Below are 14,280 nucleotides of genomic sequence, written 5' to 3'. Positions count from 1 at the left end.
AAATTAGTCATTAATTATTTTAAAGAGTACAATTCGGTGACATTTACTGTGTTCACAATGCTGTGCAACCATCCCCTCCATCTAGTTTCAAGACATTTGCATCAGGAGACCCTGCCCCACCCCCTCTCTTCACGGCAGGGATCGGGGGCTCTCCATTCGTGAAAACATGGATTCTGAGTCACCCGTCAGTCCCCCATTTTTGGCAACCACTAGTCTGCTTTCTGTCTCTATGGGCATTTATTTTAAATTTTTTTTTTATAATTTTAAAAAGAATTTTGATAACATGTTCATTGCAGAGAATTTGGAAGATGCATTAAAGCACAAACATCATCCATAATCCCAATCCTCAACAATGACAATTGTTATCAATAAATTTTCCATATGAAGCACTGATATTATATGTAAAGTGTTTTTCTTTACAAATAGCATCATGTGTACATACTTTTTTTGCCATGCTACTTAATTTCCTTCTACAATAGATAATGAACCACAGAATTTCCATATCATTTACTATTCTTTTAGAGCATGAATGTTCATGGCTACATGATATGAATGCCCTGTAATTTATATAAGTAATTCCCTATTGCTGGGCGTTTTGGTTGTTCCAAATTTTTCACTAAAATGACTAATGCCGTGATGAAGGCTTTTGTAGCTAAACCTTTGTGCACGTGTCTGGTTATTTCCTCATGATAAATTTCTGGAAAGTTAATTATTTTGCAAGAAAGGATATGTATACATACAAGATTCTATTCAAAAAATGATTTGTAAGAAAGTTGAATCAATGTACATTCCCACTAACATCACATAAGAGAATTTGCTTCCTCTCACCTTTGTTAACACAGGTAACTGTATTTATTTTTTGTTACTAATTGGACAGGCAAAAAAAAAAAAAGGATATTTTGTTGTTTATATATTTTTACTCTGATTACATAAAGACTGTTTGCTTTCTCAGATCTTTGTTAACAAGGGTATTTTGTTGTTGTTGTTACTAATTTGATAGGCAAAAATGTTATTTTGTTGCTTATATGTTTTTACTTCAGTTACTGGTGAGATTGATTTTTTTTTTTATATGATTATCAGTCATTTGTATTTCTTCCTTGTGCATTGCTGGTTTGGATCCTTTGACTATTTTCTCATTGGTATTGGTGTATTCATTTAATTATTGATCTATATGAGCTTTTAATATGCTTAACTTATTAGCCACTGTTTGTTATATATTTTACAAGTTGTTTTCCCCAAATTCTCATTTGCATTTTAATTTTCTTTATGATGGTTTTCAGCTGTAGAGAAGTTTAAAAACTTGTGTAGTAAATATATCTCCTTTCTGATTTCCTTCTCTGCCTTTAATCTTAGAAAGGCTTTTGACAACTTGATAGAAGGTAAACATTACTTACGTTTTTTCTTAGTTATTTTATTAGATACATATTTTACTATTTAACTCTTAAATCCATAAAATTCTCTTACGACAGTTGATTGCCTTTTACTGTCATCTAAGTGGGTTGTGTTTGAGTCGCCTGCATCTTTAGGATCTTCCTCTCGTGCCTTGTCTGCTGTCTGTCAATGCCGTCGGGATACGCTGGTACTGCACTGTGTTCCAGATTCCTGAATCGTCACGATTTCTCCCTATTTATCAAGTTGACTGGCTTCTTTAAATTCCCCTAAAGTAGCAGCCTTGAAAGTCTAATCCCACATTCTTTCTCCTGCATTTTTTTTCCTGTTTAAAGAGCGTCTTGTGGAGTGGTATCATTGATGCCTTTGGAACTGTCTTGCAGAGTTGTGGAATTGGTGGGGATTCCAGTCCTCTTCAGGGGCTTCTGCTTCCTGGAGCAGCCTCCATCCATCACCTTGACAGGCTCGTGTGTAGGCCTCAAAGTGTCCAGTATTCTCATCTCTTTTTCAAGAGTTATGTTTTTCAGGGTTTTATCGCCTCAAAGGGCAAATCAAACTGCCCTAACATTAGCCTAAGCGTCTCATTTTTATTTTTTTTACAGCCCAGGGTCACAGCAAATTCCAAGGTCTCATTTACATGAGGCTTTAATCCACTAAGAGAACATGCGAGCGTCACCGTGGAGGATACTCAGGTCCAAGAAACTGCTGAAGGCAGAATTCTAAAAATGGTCCCTCAAGGTTTTCCATCCCAATCCCTGGGACTGTGAACATGATCTTTACAGGAGCAGGTCACCAGATCTTTCTCCCGTGAAGCCACTGGGTGGGTTTGAGCTGCCAACCTTTCAGTTAGCAGCTGATCTCTTAACCATTGCTCTACCAAGGCTCCTTGATCTTTGACTACAGGGGGAAAAATTGAACTACAGCCCCAGGTGCTGTGCTCTGGAGTTCACCCAAGCATTCAACCATGGCCACGCTTCCCACAGTTCCTCCCAGCTAGTAACTAAGTACAGCAGGGACGCTCAGGCAGGTCCATTCCTGGGAGATGTGGGGCTCCTCTGATGGGGGGCTTTGGCTCGAGGACAACCCAGTGGCTTTGCCATCTTCCCTTAAGTCCTCACTAAAGTGAATACCACCAATCCTCCTTTCTTCCCTTGCTCCCTTCTTTGGTGTCAGACCTGTATTGTTGTCTGAGCATTCTCCCAGTCTCTCCCTGCTCCGTTTCTGTTTTCTTTCCCAGGCATTTCCCCTAATGAGTTTCTCGCATATTTAGTCCTGCACTGGCCTCTGTTTCCTGGAGGGCCTGGACTAACATACAGAGTATAAGCAAAGCAACAACTTGTGAACCAGGCTCAAGCTCACCTCGATTCACCAAGAAGCAAACAGGTCACTCAGGTACCGTACAGCTTTTGGGTCTATGTCAGAGGGACCCCAGCTCCGAGCCCCAAGATTTAGAGGGCCCTGAATAGCACAAACACTGACAGCATAGTCTGTGGCTCTTCATTCAGGTCTCACAAATGTCAGGCCAGGCCTGTCTAGAGATGTGAGGGGCAGAGACACTTCCTCATAGCTGACTGTGCGTCCTCATCACGTAAACACAAAGTCAGATTCATTCTATGGTAGCTACGTGTGTTTGGACCCCAGAAACTTTTTTGTGAGTTTCCTCCAAGAAGACCCTAGCCTGGGGTTCAGCCTTTGATTTCTGGGTGCCAGGGACAGTCTGGGAAACCAAGATAACTTAATGGGGATAATCAGAGTTTGTTAGGAGCCCTGGTAGCGTAGTGGTTAAGAGCTCAGCTGCTAACCAAAAGGTTGGCAGTTCAAATCCACCAGCTGCTCCTTAGAAACCCTATGGGGCAGTTCTACCCTGTCCTATAGGGTCACTATTAGTCAGAAACAACTTGACAGCAATTTTTTTTTTTTTTTGCTTAGGCTTCCTTAACTGGGCAGGTGATACTTGCCTAAACTGAGCATGAGGTAACATTGTATGGCTTTTGACACTGAAGGTAGTTGGTGGCTGTGGTGCTCAGCACGTTTTCGTTGTGGCGATAAGGATAGCCAGTGAAACAAGCAGATCTTTCTTGTGAAAGATGGGCTGCAGCACACAGAAGACAGAAATCTTTTTACACTTGTGGAGCCGAGGCTCAGAGAGGTGCATGGAGGTGGAGTAAGTCACACAGCCCGTCAGTGATGCAGCAGGACAGAAGGCCACTGCCCGTCAGACAGCGGTTCACTGTGTGTTTGCACACATTCTCAACTGGAGGCACTTTCAGTCAGAGGCAAAGTGAAGAAATGAGCTATGGGTCAGAGGTGATGGGGAGGGGAGTGTTCTTTAGAGTCTGGTGTCACTTTGCATGCGATTCCTTCAGCTCTGTCACTTGAGTCCCCGTAAAACCACCCCCTGATTTACTCTGGGCTCCTGGCCCTGCCTCATAAAGGCATCTCTGTTAATTCTCACCAGGGATCGCCCTCTGGGATGACAAATAACATCGATCATTAAAAATGACATGCATAATTTTGCAGCCAAAGAAGACAATCTTTTAAACCTGTCAGTGAGACAAAAGGGGTTTTAGGAGATGCAGGTGCAATCCCTTTAAAATCTGTGGGCGCTCTAAAACACGAAGATCAACTCTCCATTTTGGAATAGCAAGGTTCATAAGCGTGCTGAGAGTTCTCCAAGCAGGCGCCGCGGTGACACAGAAGTGAGGGTGGAGGTAAGTAGGGCTCCTGGCACTCAGTCATTGACTTGCTGAATGACCTAAGAGTCCAAGGAGTTCATGGGCTTCATCCAGGGCTGGAGGAGTGGAGGGCAAGCAGGAGACACAGGAAAACACAATGTCTGTTGCAGGAATAGACTGCAGGAAACTAAGCCCCAAGGGGAGGCTAGAGACGGGGCACTCTGCGGGTACTGGCTCCATCACGGGGCTGCTGCTTATTTAACCACTGAGACTCACCCTGCGTGGCAGGCCCCTGGTCTCGTCAGTTTTACAGAAGCTGCAGTCACCTTAGTGATTAGTACTGTCTCCCTCTCCTCTTTCTTATAATTTCCCAGACAGCAAAATTGCTGAATCTCCAGCACGTCAATCTCCCCGGCTCTGCAAAAGGAAAATGACGAAAGAGAAAAGAAATTAGGCTTGTCCATTTTCCAGAAAAGGGGAGTGCGGAGGAGAGACGGGTGAGGCCAGCCTCATGTCCTTTTCTCACCGGAGGCAGGAAGCTAATTAGTCCAAGTAAGCAGAAGCTCAGAGCACCAAGACTAATGAAGAGACTTACTCTCTCCCAGTGGAAAGCAGGAATCCAGCAAACAGCTGCCACTGCAGAAGGACTGGAGCTGAGGGTGGCAGAGGGTGCCTGTCATAGGGAGGGGACAATGGTGCACCTGCGGGAGGTATCTGCACTTGGAGTTCACGTATATGAGTGAACATTCCGGATGAACTGGAGCGGCAATGTGCATGCATCAATGCTGGTCTAGATGTGTGTGCACTCAACGCATACATCATCCACGCCAGCTTTGCTTCTCCATGCCAGTTCCAAATAGACGATTTTATTAATTCCATTGGTTATTGTTTAAGGGGAAAAGAAACTGTAGCAGCTATTGCAAGAGTCTGAGAAGCTGGTGACCTACATAGTCAGCTGCACTTGTTCCTCTAAGCCTTTCCCCATTTTGTAGCCTGACTGAATGCTTTCTCTCTTCCGTTCTTCATCTGCAGGGGACAATGGGCTGGCTGCCGGCCCCCTGCAGTCCCTGGGATTCCCAGGCTGGGGCGTGGGGAGGTGTGCAGTCAGTGTGTCTGACTCCAGGGTGGAAGCCAGCACAAGGGGGCAGAATGATTTTCCCGTGCCCTCGCTTGCTGACTTGGTGTTTCGTGTAAATACCTCCTGATCCTAAGATATCTCTTCCATAATTACCAAGCAGGATTCTATTTTTAGCGCAGTAGCTGAGAGGTTGTAATTGGAAACCACAGAGGCAGATTATTTTCTCTTACTTAAGGGGTTTTTTGCTATCATTGTATAATCTTCTGTTCCCACTCACTCATACCAGGTACTTCTCACACTGAGTAAGAATACGCACTGGATCTGAGATTCTTTCTGCTACAGGTCATGTTGCTTAAAAAGGGCAAAAATTGTAACACATCATGGTACACCTGGAGTGTTGCATTTTCTTTCTGGACAATACAAAAAGGTGCTTCCTGGATATGAAATGTTAATGTGTGGAGCCAGTCCTTGGCAATGCCGTCCAATCTCAGTGAGTTAGTGATATTTATTCTCCATGGTTTTTTATTTATTTGCTCAACAAATGTCTGTTGAGTTCCTGCTACTTACTGAGCACTGGGAATGCAAAAAAAAAAAAAAAAAAAAAAAAAACCCACTGCCATCAAGTCGATTCTGACTCAGAGCGACCCCATAAGGTTTCCAAGGCTCCGCAGAAGCAGACTGCCATATCTTTCTCCTGCGGAGCAGCTGGTAGTTTTGAACTGCCGACCTTCTGGTTAGCAGGTGATCACTGTAACCACTGCACCATGGGAATGCAATGGTGAGCAAAAATAGACACGATTCTTGTTGTCTTAGAGCTTATAATACGGGGCGGACGACAGTCATTAACCGAAGACTCATGCAACTAAATATAAAATTACAAATTCGACAAGTGCTTTGAAGGGAAGGTCAAAACCCAGCAGCCATCAAGTTGATTCTGACTCACGGTGACCCCATGCGTTTCAACAGTAATACTGTTTCCCACAGAGTTTTTAACGGCAGTGATCTTTTGGAAATAGATCACCAGGACTTTCTTTCAAGGCACCTCTGGGTGGATTTGAACCACCAACCTTTCGGTTCGTAGCGGAAAGCTTAATCATTTGTGCCAACTGGGGACTTCAAACGGAAGGTGCATGGTTCTGTAAGAGCATGTGATAGGGTGAAGATGATCTTATCGTGGAGGTCCAGGATGTCCTGAAGGGCTGAGTTGAGTTTGAAAGATGAGTGAGAGGGTTGGAGTATATCTAGGCAGAGGAAATAACACGTGAAATGTCCCCTTTGGGAATTTGAAGGAAAGTCAGTGAGGCTTGAGTGTAGATGGTCCCTGGAAGTAATGGCTGATGTTATTTGGTCTGGTCAGTGGCCAGTTGCCCACCCTCCCACAACAGCTTTCTTCCTACTGATGTGCAGGGTTCCTTGGGGACTCCCTCCAGGTCCCTTCTCTCTGCTGTTTTAGCAGTTATTGACCTAGTGCTTTAAAGTCTGCTCCTTTTCTCTACTCACCCCTGATGATTTAACATTTTTCACGCTGTTGGCTTGACATTTTAGATAGTTTGCTTGTTATTCTCCATTTGACCTCTCATCCCCGCTACCTCAGTTCTATTCTCTTTTTTCATCCTTCTCTGGATCCCAGGGGGCTGACCTCACCTAGGCTCCCTTGTTGGCTGGTTGAGTTCAGTCAAAGGGAAGCACATGCTGGAAGTGGACAGGCAAGACCAGAGAGAGAGGTTGGGGTTGTGTCATGGGTTGAACTGTGTCCCCCAAAAGTCTGGGTCAACTTGGCTAGGCCACGATTCCCAGTATTGTGTGATTGTCCACTATTTTGTCATCCGATGTGATTTTCCTATGTGCTGTAAATCCTACCTCTATGATAATGAGACAGGATTAGAGACAGTTACATTAATGAAGCAGGACTCAATCTACAAGATGAAGTTGCGTCTTAAATCAATCTTTTTGGAGGTATAAAAGAAAGAAGGAAGCAGAGAGACCAGGGAACATCATACTACCAAGAAACAAGAGCCAGAAGAATAGCACATCCTTTGGACCTGGGGTCCCTGTGCTGAGAAGCTCCTCGACCAGGGGAAGGTTGATGACAAGGACCTTCCCCCAGAGCCGACAGAGAGAGAAGGCCTTCCCCTGGAGCTGGCACCCTGAATTTGGACTTTTAGCTTCCTAGATTGTGAGAGAATAAATTCCTCTTTGTTAAAGCCATCCCCTTGTGGTATTTCTGTTACAGCAGCACTAGATAACTAAGACAGGTTGAGTACCTTGCTTTGGGTTGTGTTTGTAGCAATGGCTGCATCCCTTCATAACTACAGCTCTTATCAGGGAGGCTTCAGTTCCACTGAGCTTCCAGAACATATTTCTTCCTCTTGCTCCTTTAAGCCTGTGGTGGTGATGGCTTCCTGCTGCTGCTGCTGGTCTCTCAGCGCTTCAACATCCTTTCTCCTTCAGTTGTGCCGATAGGTCTATCGGGCATTAGTGGCTCAGTGGTAGAATTCTTGCCTTCCATGAGGGAGACGCCAGTTTGATTCCTGGACAATGCACTTTATGCACAGCCCCCACCCATCTGTCAGCGGGGACTTTCATGTTGCCATGATGTTGAACAGATTTCAGCCGAGCTTCCAGACTAAGATGGACTAGGAAGAAAGGCCTGGAGATCTACTTCTGAAAATCAGCCAGTGAAAACCCTATGGATCACAATGGTTCAATCCATAACCGATCATGAGTATAGCTGAGGACAGGGCAGTGTTCTGCCGTGCATGGGGTCCCATGAGTCCGGGCTGACTCTATGACAGCTAACAATGAATATTCCTTTCACTAAGGTTTCTTGTATCATCTGCATTGGATTTTGTTTTCCTCTGGGATCTCAACTGATACAGATGGTCTCACTAAAGCCAATCCTGTTTAGTATGGTAACCTAGTTCCCTCTTACTCCTCCTCCAAAGTTGAGAATTAGCCCTGGTCATTCCTGGCCCTGGCTCTCGAGCACCCCAGCCTAGGTCGCATCCCTAAGCCTTGTCTTACTACGAGGAGAGGTTGCACAGTTCCATAATGGTTTCTAACATAGTGAGGCAGCTCCAAAGCCTTTTCTCTAGAGAAGACTACTCCTACCATCTTCATTCTCCTCTGTTGTCTGAATATGTCTTGTCCTCAGCCCAGATAAGGAAAAGTTTTAGGGTTCCCTTGAAATTAGTTGGTTGATCACCTTATTTGTAGTTGCCCACTGTTAGTGTCTCATGTGCTTAGATGATTTTGCTTCCATCTGTCCTCAATAATGAGCCTACCAAATGGAGGCTAGTAGCATGCTGCTGGGGACTGGAAAATAACCAGAAAACATAGCTCTGGTTTCTATTCTTTGAGGATATCTGGCATCCCAGAAATCCTAGGGCTGTTGTTGACTTGGCAATTGAATAATTCAGTTGTTGTTGTTGTTTTTGTTAGATGACCGTGAGTCGGTTCCTACTCATAGTGACTCTATGTACAACAGAATGAAACACCACCTAGTCCTGCGCCGTCCTCACAATCGTTGCTATGTTTGATCCTATTGCTTCAACCACTGTGTCAATCCATCTCGTTGAGGTCTTCCTCTTTTTTGCTGACCTTCTACTTTACTATGAATGCTGTCCTTCTCCAGGGACTAGTCCCTGCTGATTACTTGTCCAAAGTACATGAGATGAAGTTTCAGCATCCTTGCTTCTTAAGAGCACTCTGGCTGTACTTCTTCCAAGACTTGTTTGTTCTTCTGGAAGTCCATGGTGTATTCAATATTCTTTGCCAACACCATAATTCAAAGGCATCAATTCTTCTTCCGTCTTCCTTATTCATTGCCCAGCTCTCGCATGCATATGAGGTGATCAAAAATACTATGACTGGGGTCAGATGCACTTTAATCTTCAAAGTGACATCTTCGCTTTTGAACACTGAAAGGTCTTTTGCAGCAGATTTGCACAATGCAGTATGTCATTTGATTTCTTGACTGATGCTTCCATGGGTGTTGATCGTGGATCCAAGTAAAATGAAATCCTTGACAACTTCAATTTTTTCTCTCTGTTCTATAATTCAGGGTTGCCTCTCAGGAAAGTGCCTCATGTTTTGGATTTATTAATTAACAGTCTATATCCCACTTGCCTGCAGGGAAAAAAAAAAGCATATCTATCTCAGGTCCCATTCCCAGAGTCTTGTCTTCAGCTCACTATCGATGTAGAAAGAGTCTGCTGTATGAATTCAGATGAGAATCTTGAGAGCAGTAACAGTTTACAGTATCACCCATCCCAGAAGCTCTTGTATGCAACAGATAGAGAAAAATGCCCTAACCCCAAAGAACAATTTCCAATGTGTGCAATTTTCGGTATTGTGTAGGCTAGTGGAAGTAATCATAGAATGGAAGGGTCCATACAAGAGGACCTTCTTGGTAAGGCAGATGAAAAATGTTAGCTGCTTGACATTTTCTGTTAGCAAGTCACAATGAGACTAGGAAGTTTTAGTCCTGCCCTAGATTCTTTATTCCTAAGAATCCTCCACCTCATAATGCCAGATTTAAAAAAAAAAAAGTAGTAGAAATACTACAAAGAAAACTGTGCTTGAATTTCTATGGTTTGTAATACTGCTGATATAACTTGGAATTTAATATTTGGTAATGCAAAAATATGTGTAACAAATATTAAAGCTATAAATAGTCAATAATATGTATACTAATTTATTTTATGTTTTGTTGTTGTCATTGAGAATATACACAGCAGAACTACACCAATTCAGCAATTTCTACAGGTACAAATTCAGTGACATTGATCATGTTCTTCAAGTTGTGCAACCATTCTCATTCTCCTTTTCCAAATTGTTCATAATACGTATATATTTATGTACAAATCCACCACCCTTCTTAAGAGCTAAGAACATCACCAGCAGTTTGCAACTACCCATGTGCCCCTCTCCCATCCTGTCCTTTCCTCCCCACCAGAGATAACCACTGTGCCTTATAGATCACAGCTTTGCCCCTGGGCTCAGCCATTCTCGAATGCCCTGCTTCCTTCTGTAGCGTCTTCTATGATTTGTCTCTCCTTGTGAGTCTTTTCTTCCTAATAAAAACAGAGACCACACAGATACAGAATAATGAAAATAAAGGTGATCATTTTTACAAAATCGAAATGAGGCTATCTAGTTCCCTTGAAGAGTAGCTTTTATCTGCTAATCCAATTAATCAATTTTTTAATGAAACATTGAAAAAAGAAATCTCTTCTTTGGATTGTTTGAGAAGGTTTCTGTCAACCCGTGTCATTTCATCAGTGCTGACTTCCTTGGGAGTAGCCTTGCAGCTTCTGCGATAAATTGTGCATGAAAACTCACTCTACACAATTAGCCACTGATGTTTGCCCGACATGGAGCGAAAAGGTCAAAGAAAAAAGCATTCAATATGCAACATTGAAATATATACTGAATCATATATTATGTAACCTGTAAAAAGTGCTATCTAAGATACTTTCAAGATATTAAGAAACAAATCAAGTTCATGAATCAAAGTGGTTGTAAGATTGAGGCATAATTAGTCATTATTTTATGCATAGGATTTGTCGGGATTAGAGAATAAAAAGGGAGTTGGAGAAGGTTTCTGACTTAATTATTAATCCAAGTCACTTTTTAAAATGAATATAGCTTTTACTCCGTATGTTTCTGCACCGATAATTCCAAATTCCAAAGAAGAATAAAAAGAAAACAAACAACCGAAAAAAAACAAAACCAAAACCAAGAAAAGAAAACACCGCCACGAAGCTTAAACCACAGGAGAATTAATGATGGAACAGTAGAATCCTACAATGGCTTACTGTCAGTTTGCTCTTGACTCATCCATGTCCTTGAAGGGATTTAAGAATAAAAGTTTTGATGAGAAATTTATAGAGAAAGTCTATAAAGGACCAGTTGTTTCTGGTGAGCTTCTAAGTTATATGGCCAGATGGCATAGTTTGGAATAGTTTTTTTTTTTTTACTCTCTATCATTCATGGAGCCCTGGTGGTGCAGTGGTTAAGAGCTCAGCTGCTCACCAAAAGATCAGCAGTTCAAATCCACCAGCTGCTCCTTGGAAACCCTGTGGGGCAGTTCGACTCTGACCTGGAGTGTCACTATGAGTCGGAATTGACTCTATGGCAACGGGTTTGGTTGGATTTCTTTTCATCATTCATAGCTCACCACCTAGCTGGCCCACCAGAAACCAAAACCCATTGCTGTAGAGTCCATTCCGACTCATAGTCACCCTACAGGACAGAGTAGAACTGCCCCATAGGGTTTCCAAGGAGCAGCTGGTAGATTTGAACTGTCAACCTTTTACTTAGCAGCCGAACTCTTAACCACTGCACCACCAGGGCTTCTCTAGTTGGTCAGTGCATCTAAGTATTTATCAACAGAGGGGCATAGCAAAGGACTAACTCAGAAAGGATTACAAGGGTTAAATAACTGAGTGATTGGAGAAGCAGGGCATTGAAAGTATGAAAGTGTAAAGTGAGACTGTAAAGCATTCCGTGGCTGTGAAGGCAGGAGGCAGGATTGAAGTGCTGAATGAGCTAGCGGCACACGAGCTGGAACCTATCAGTTCATCGAGTGCTCCTGAGGTTCCAGGAGAACCAAGGCTTGTGCTGTGAGACTCGCTTCCCCAGTGAGACAATCTATACTTCAAGGAGTAGCACTAATATTTCGAGAAATTACTCTGTTCCTGAGACGAAATTGCAGGGGTGAAGATGAAGTTCTTTTTTCCTGGGTGTGGACGTGCCAGAAACAGCAGCGGCAGCTACCACCGCTTGACATTTGGCAGAGAAAAGATAAATACCATGTAATCAAGGGTGTCCTTCAACTAGGAGATGTCAGAGCTAGGAGGCTAGTACTGAGAGACCCTCAAGTGTTTTCCGACCAGTGGGCAGTGTGCACACGTGGCTGTGATGTGGGAATGTCATGTCCTGGAATGCAACCCCCTGGAAATGATGGGGACCTTGACAGAGGCATCCACTGGTGGCTGGCATGGTGTCTCTCCACAGGCTCTGGAAACGGGGAGCGTGTTTTCCCAACCTGCATGGCCTGATGCTCCCTAATTTGAGAACCCCTAAACTGTAGCCCCTAAGGTCCCGGGGTGGTGCAAACCGTTAAGCAGTCAGCTAGTAACTGAAAGGTTGGTGGTTCAAACCCACCCAGAGATGCCTCTGAAGAAAGACCTGGTGATCTCCTTCCAAAAGATCACAAACACTGAAAATTCTATGGATGAAAGTCCTACTCTGAAATACATGGGGTCGCCATGAGTCAGAATCAGTCGCTGAAACCATGGTGGTGCAGTGGTTAAGAGCTACGGCTGCTAACCAAAAGGTCAGCAGTTTGAATCCACCAGGTGCTCCTTGGAAACCCTATGGGACAGTTCTACTCTGTCCTATAGGGTCGCTATGAGTCAGAAACGACTCAATGGCAATAGGTTTGGTTTTGGTTTGGTAGACTGTAGCTCAGCCCATGGATGTGGCACCGGGATCCATGATGTCACAACCTCCCAGCTGCCACCATGTTGTGCCCTGACACTTCTCTTTGCTATTCTCCAAAGGAGAAAGTGCAGAGACCTACCTTATCCTCGTGAAACGTGCCCTTCCTGGCTTGGAAGAGAAAGAATTAAAATTTCAGTCATTTTTCAGTTCAGAAACCAAATCCACTGCCCTCAAATCGATTCCTACTCATAGTGCCCCTGTAGAACAGAGTAGAATTACCCTATAGTGTTTCGAAGACTGTAATCTTTTATGGAAGCAGACTGCCACATCTTTCTCCCACGGAGCGGCCGGTGGGTTCAAATCGCTGACCTTTCCGTTAGCAGCCCAGCGCTTAACCACTGTGCTGACAGGCCTCCTTCAGTCGCCTTAGGTGGGAGAAAATGCCTGCTTTTTCCTGAACTCAGATAATTCCATTTCCCAAATTGCTTTGATTTTGTGGGTTTTGAAAATGATGATAAAGTTTCACTGCTTATGTCTAGACTCGAACATAATATAGTTTTACACATTCTTTTGCTCATATGCATCAGAAAATAAGACAGGAAATCATTGGAAAGTTTTCCATGGCCACTTCGTGTTGAAAAATCTATTCTTTTGCTTCCGTGAGGAGTAGGAGTAGAACTTTCAAGGAGGGTATGATAATTCTAGAACTACTTCCCACTGTAAATAAGCATCCAAGATCATGTGTTTTTTGTAAATAGTTTTTGAGAAACAAAACTCTCTTTGCTTTAACGGAGCGATTTTATGGCAACTAATGTGAATCACAATATAATATTTGTTACCTAGACATGCTACTGTTGTCGGGAGATCCCAGTGCCAGACACAGTGGCCATCTGCATATGTCGAGATTACCTTTGTCTATAATTTGAAACTCCTAATAAAGCTTTCTTTCCTCTGTGAACTCTGAACTGAAGAGGCCAAGCCTCAGGCTACTACAGCCTCAGCGCACATCTGATGGGCTTCTCACATCACCTGCTAAGAGAGGCATCCCTGAAGGATTCCTACAAGTAATTATCTACAGAATTAATCTGCCAAGTAATTCCTGAATTACAAGGGCATCTCAAATTTACAATAGAATGATTGCTAGTTGCCCCCTTCCCTCCCGGGCATGTCGTTACAATTTTGCTTCCCTCATTTATTTCCCTTGAAAAAAATCAAAAAACACAAGTGTGTCTCCAAAGCCCAAGTAGCAGTATGGGTCAATGGTTATGTAGGCAGGTTCTGAAATCAGGATGCTGCAAATGGTCAACGCGCTCTCCTGCTAACTGAAATGTTGGAGGTTCGAATCCACCCATCCTAGGAAGAAAGCCCTGGTGATCCACTTCCCAAAAATTAGCCAATGAAAACCCTATGGAGCACAGTTCTACTCCAACACAGTGGGGTTGCTATGAGTCGAAACTGACTTGACAGCAACTGGTTTCCCAAAATCAGAGGGCTTGCCGTCAATTCCAGACTGCAGGACCTATTCGATGTGGGATTTTGGCAGCCCACTAAGGCCCACCCTTCCCTTGCTCCACTTAATATTTTCACAGACCTATAGCCCAGGCTAATGCCCAAATGGGATGCCACTTTGGCTGAGCCTGGTAAATCCTCTCAGTGACTTTCTAATCAAGTTAGTGAGTCTTCAACAGC

The sequence above is a fragment of the Trichechus manatus genome, unplaced genomic scaffold (assembly GCF_000243295.1).
Source record: "Trichechus manatus latirostris isolate Lorelei unplaced genomic scaffold, TriManLat1.0 scaffold00005, whole genome shotgun sequence".
Lineage (NCBI taxonomy): Eukaryota > Metazoa > Chordata > Mammalia > Sirenia > Trichechidae > Trichechus > Trichechus manatus.
Note: the sequence above shows the minus strand (reverse complement) of the source record.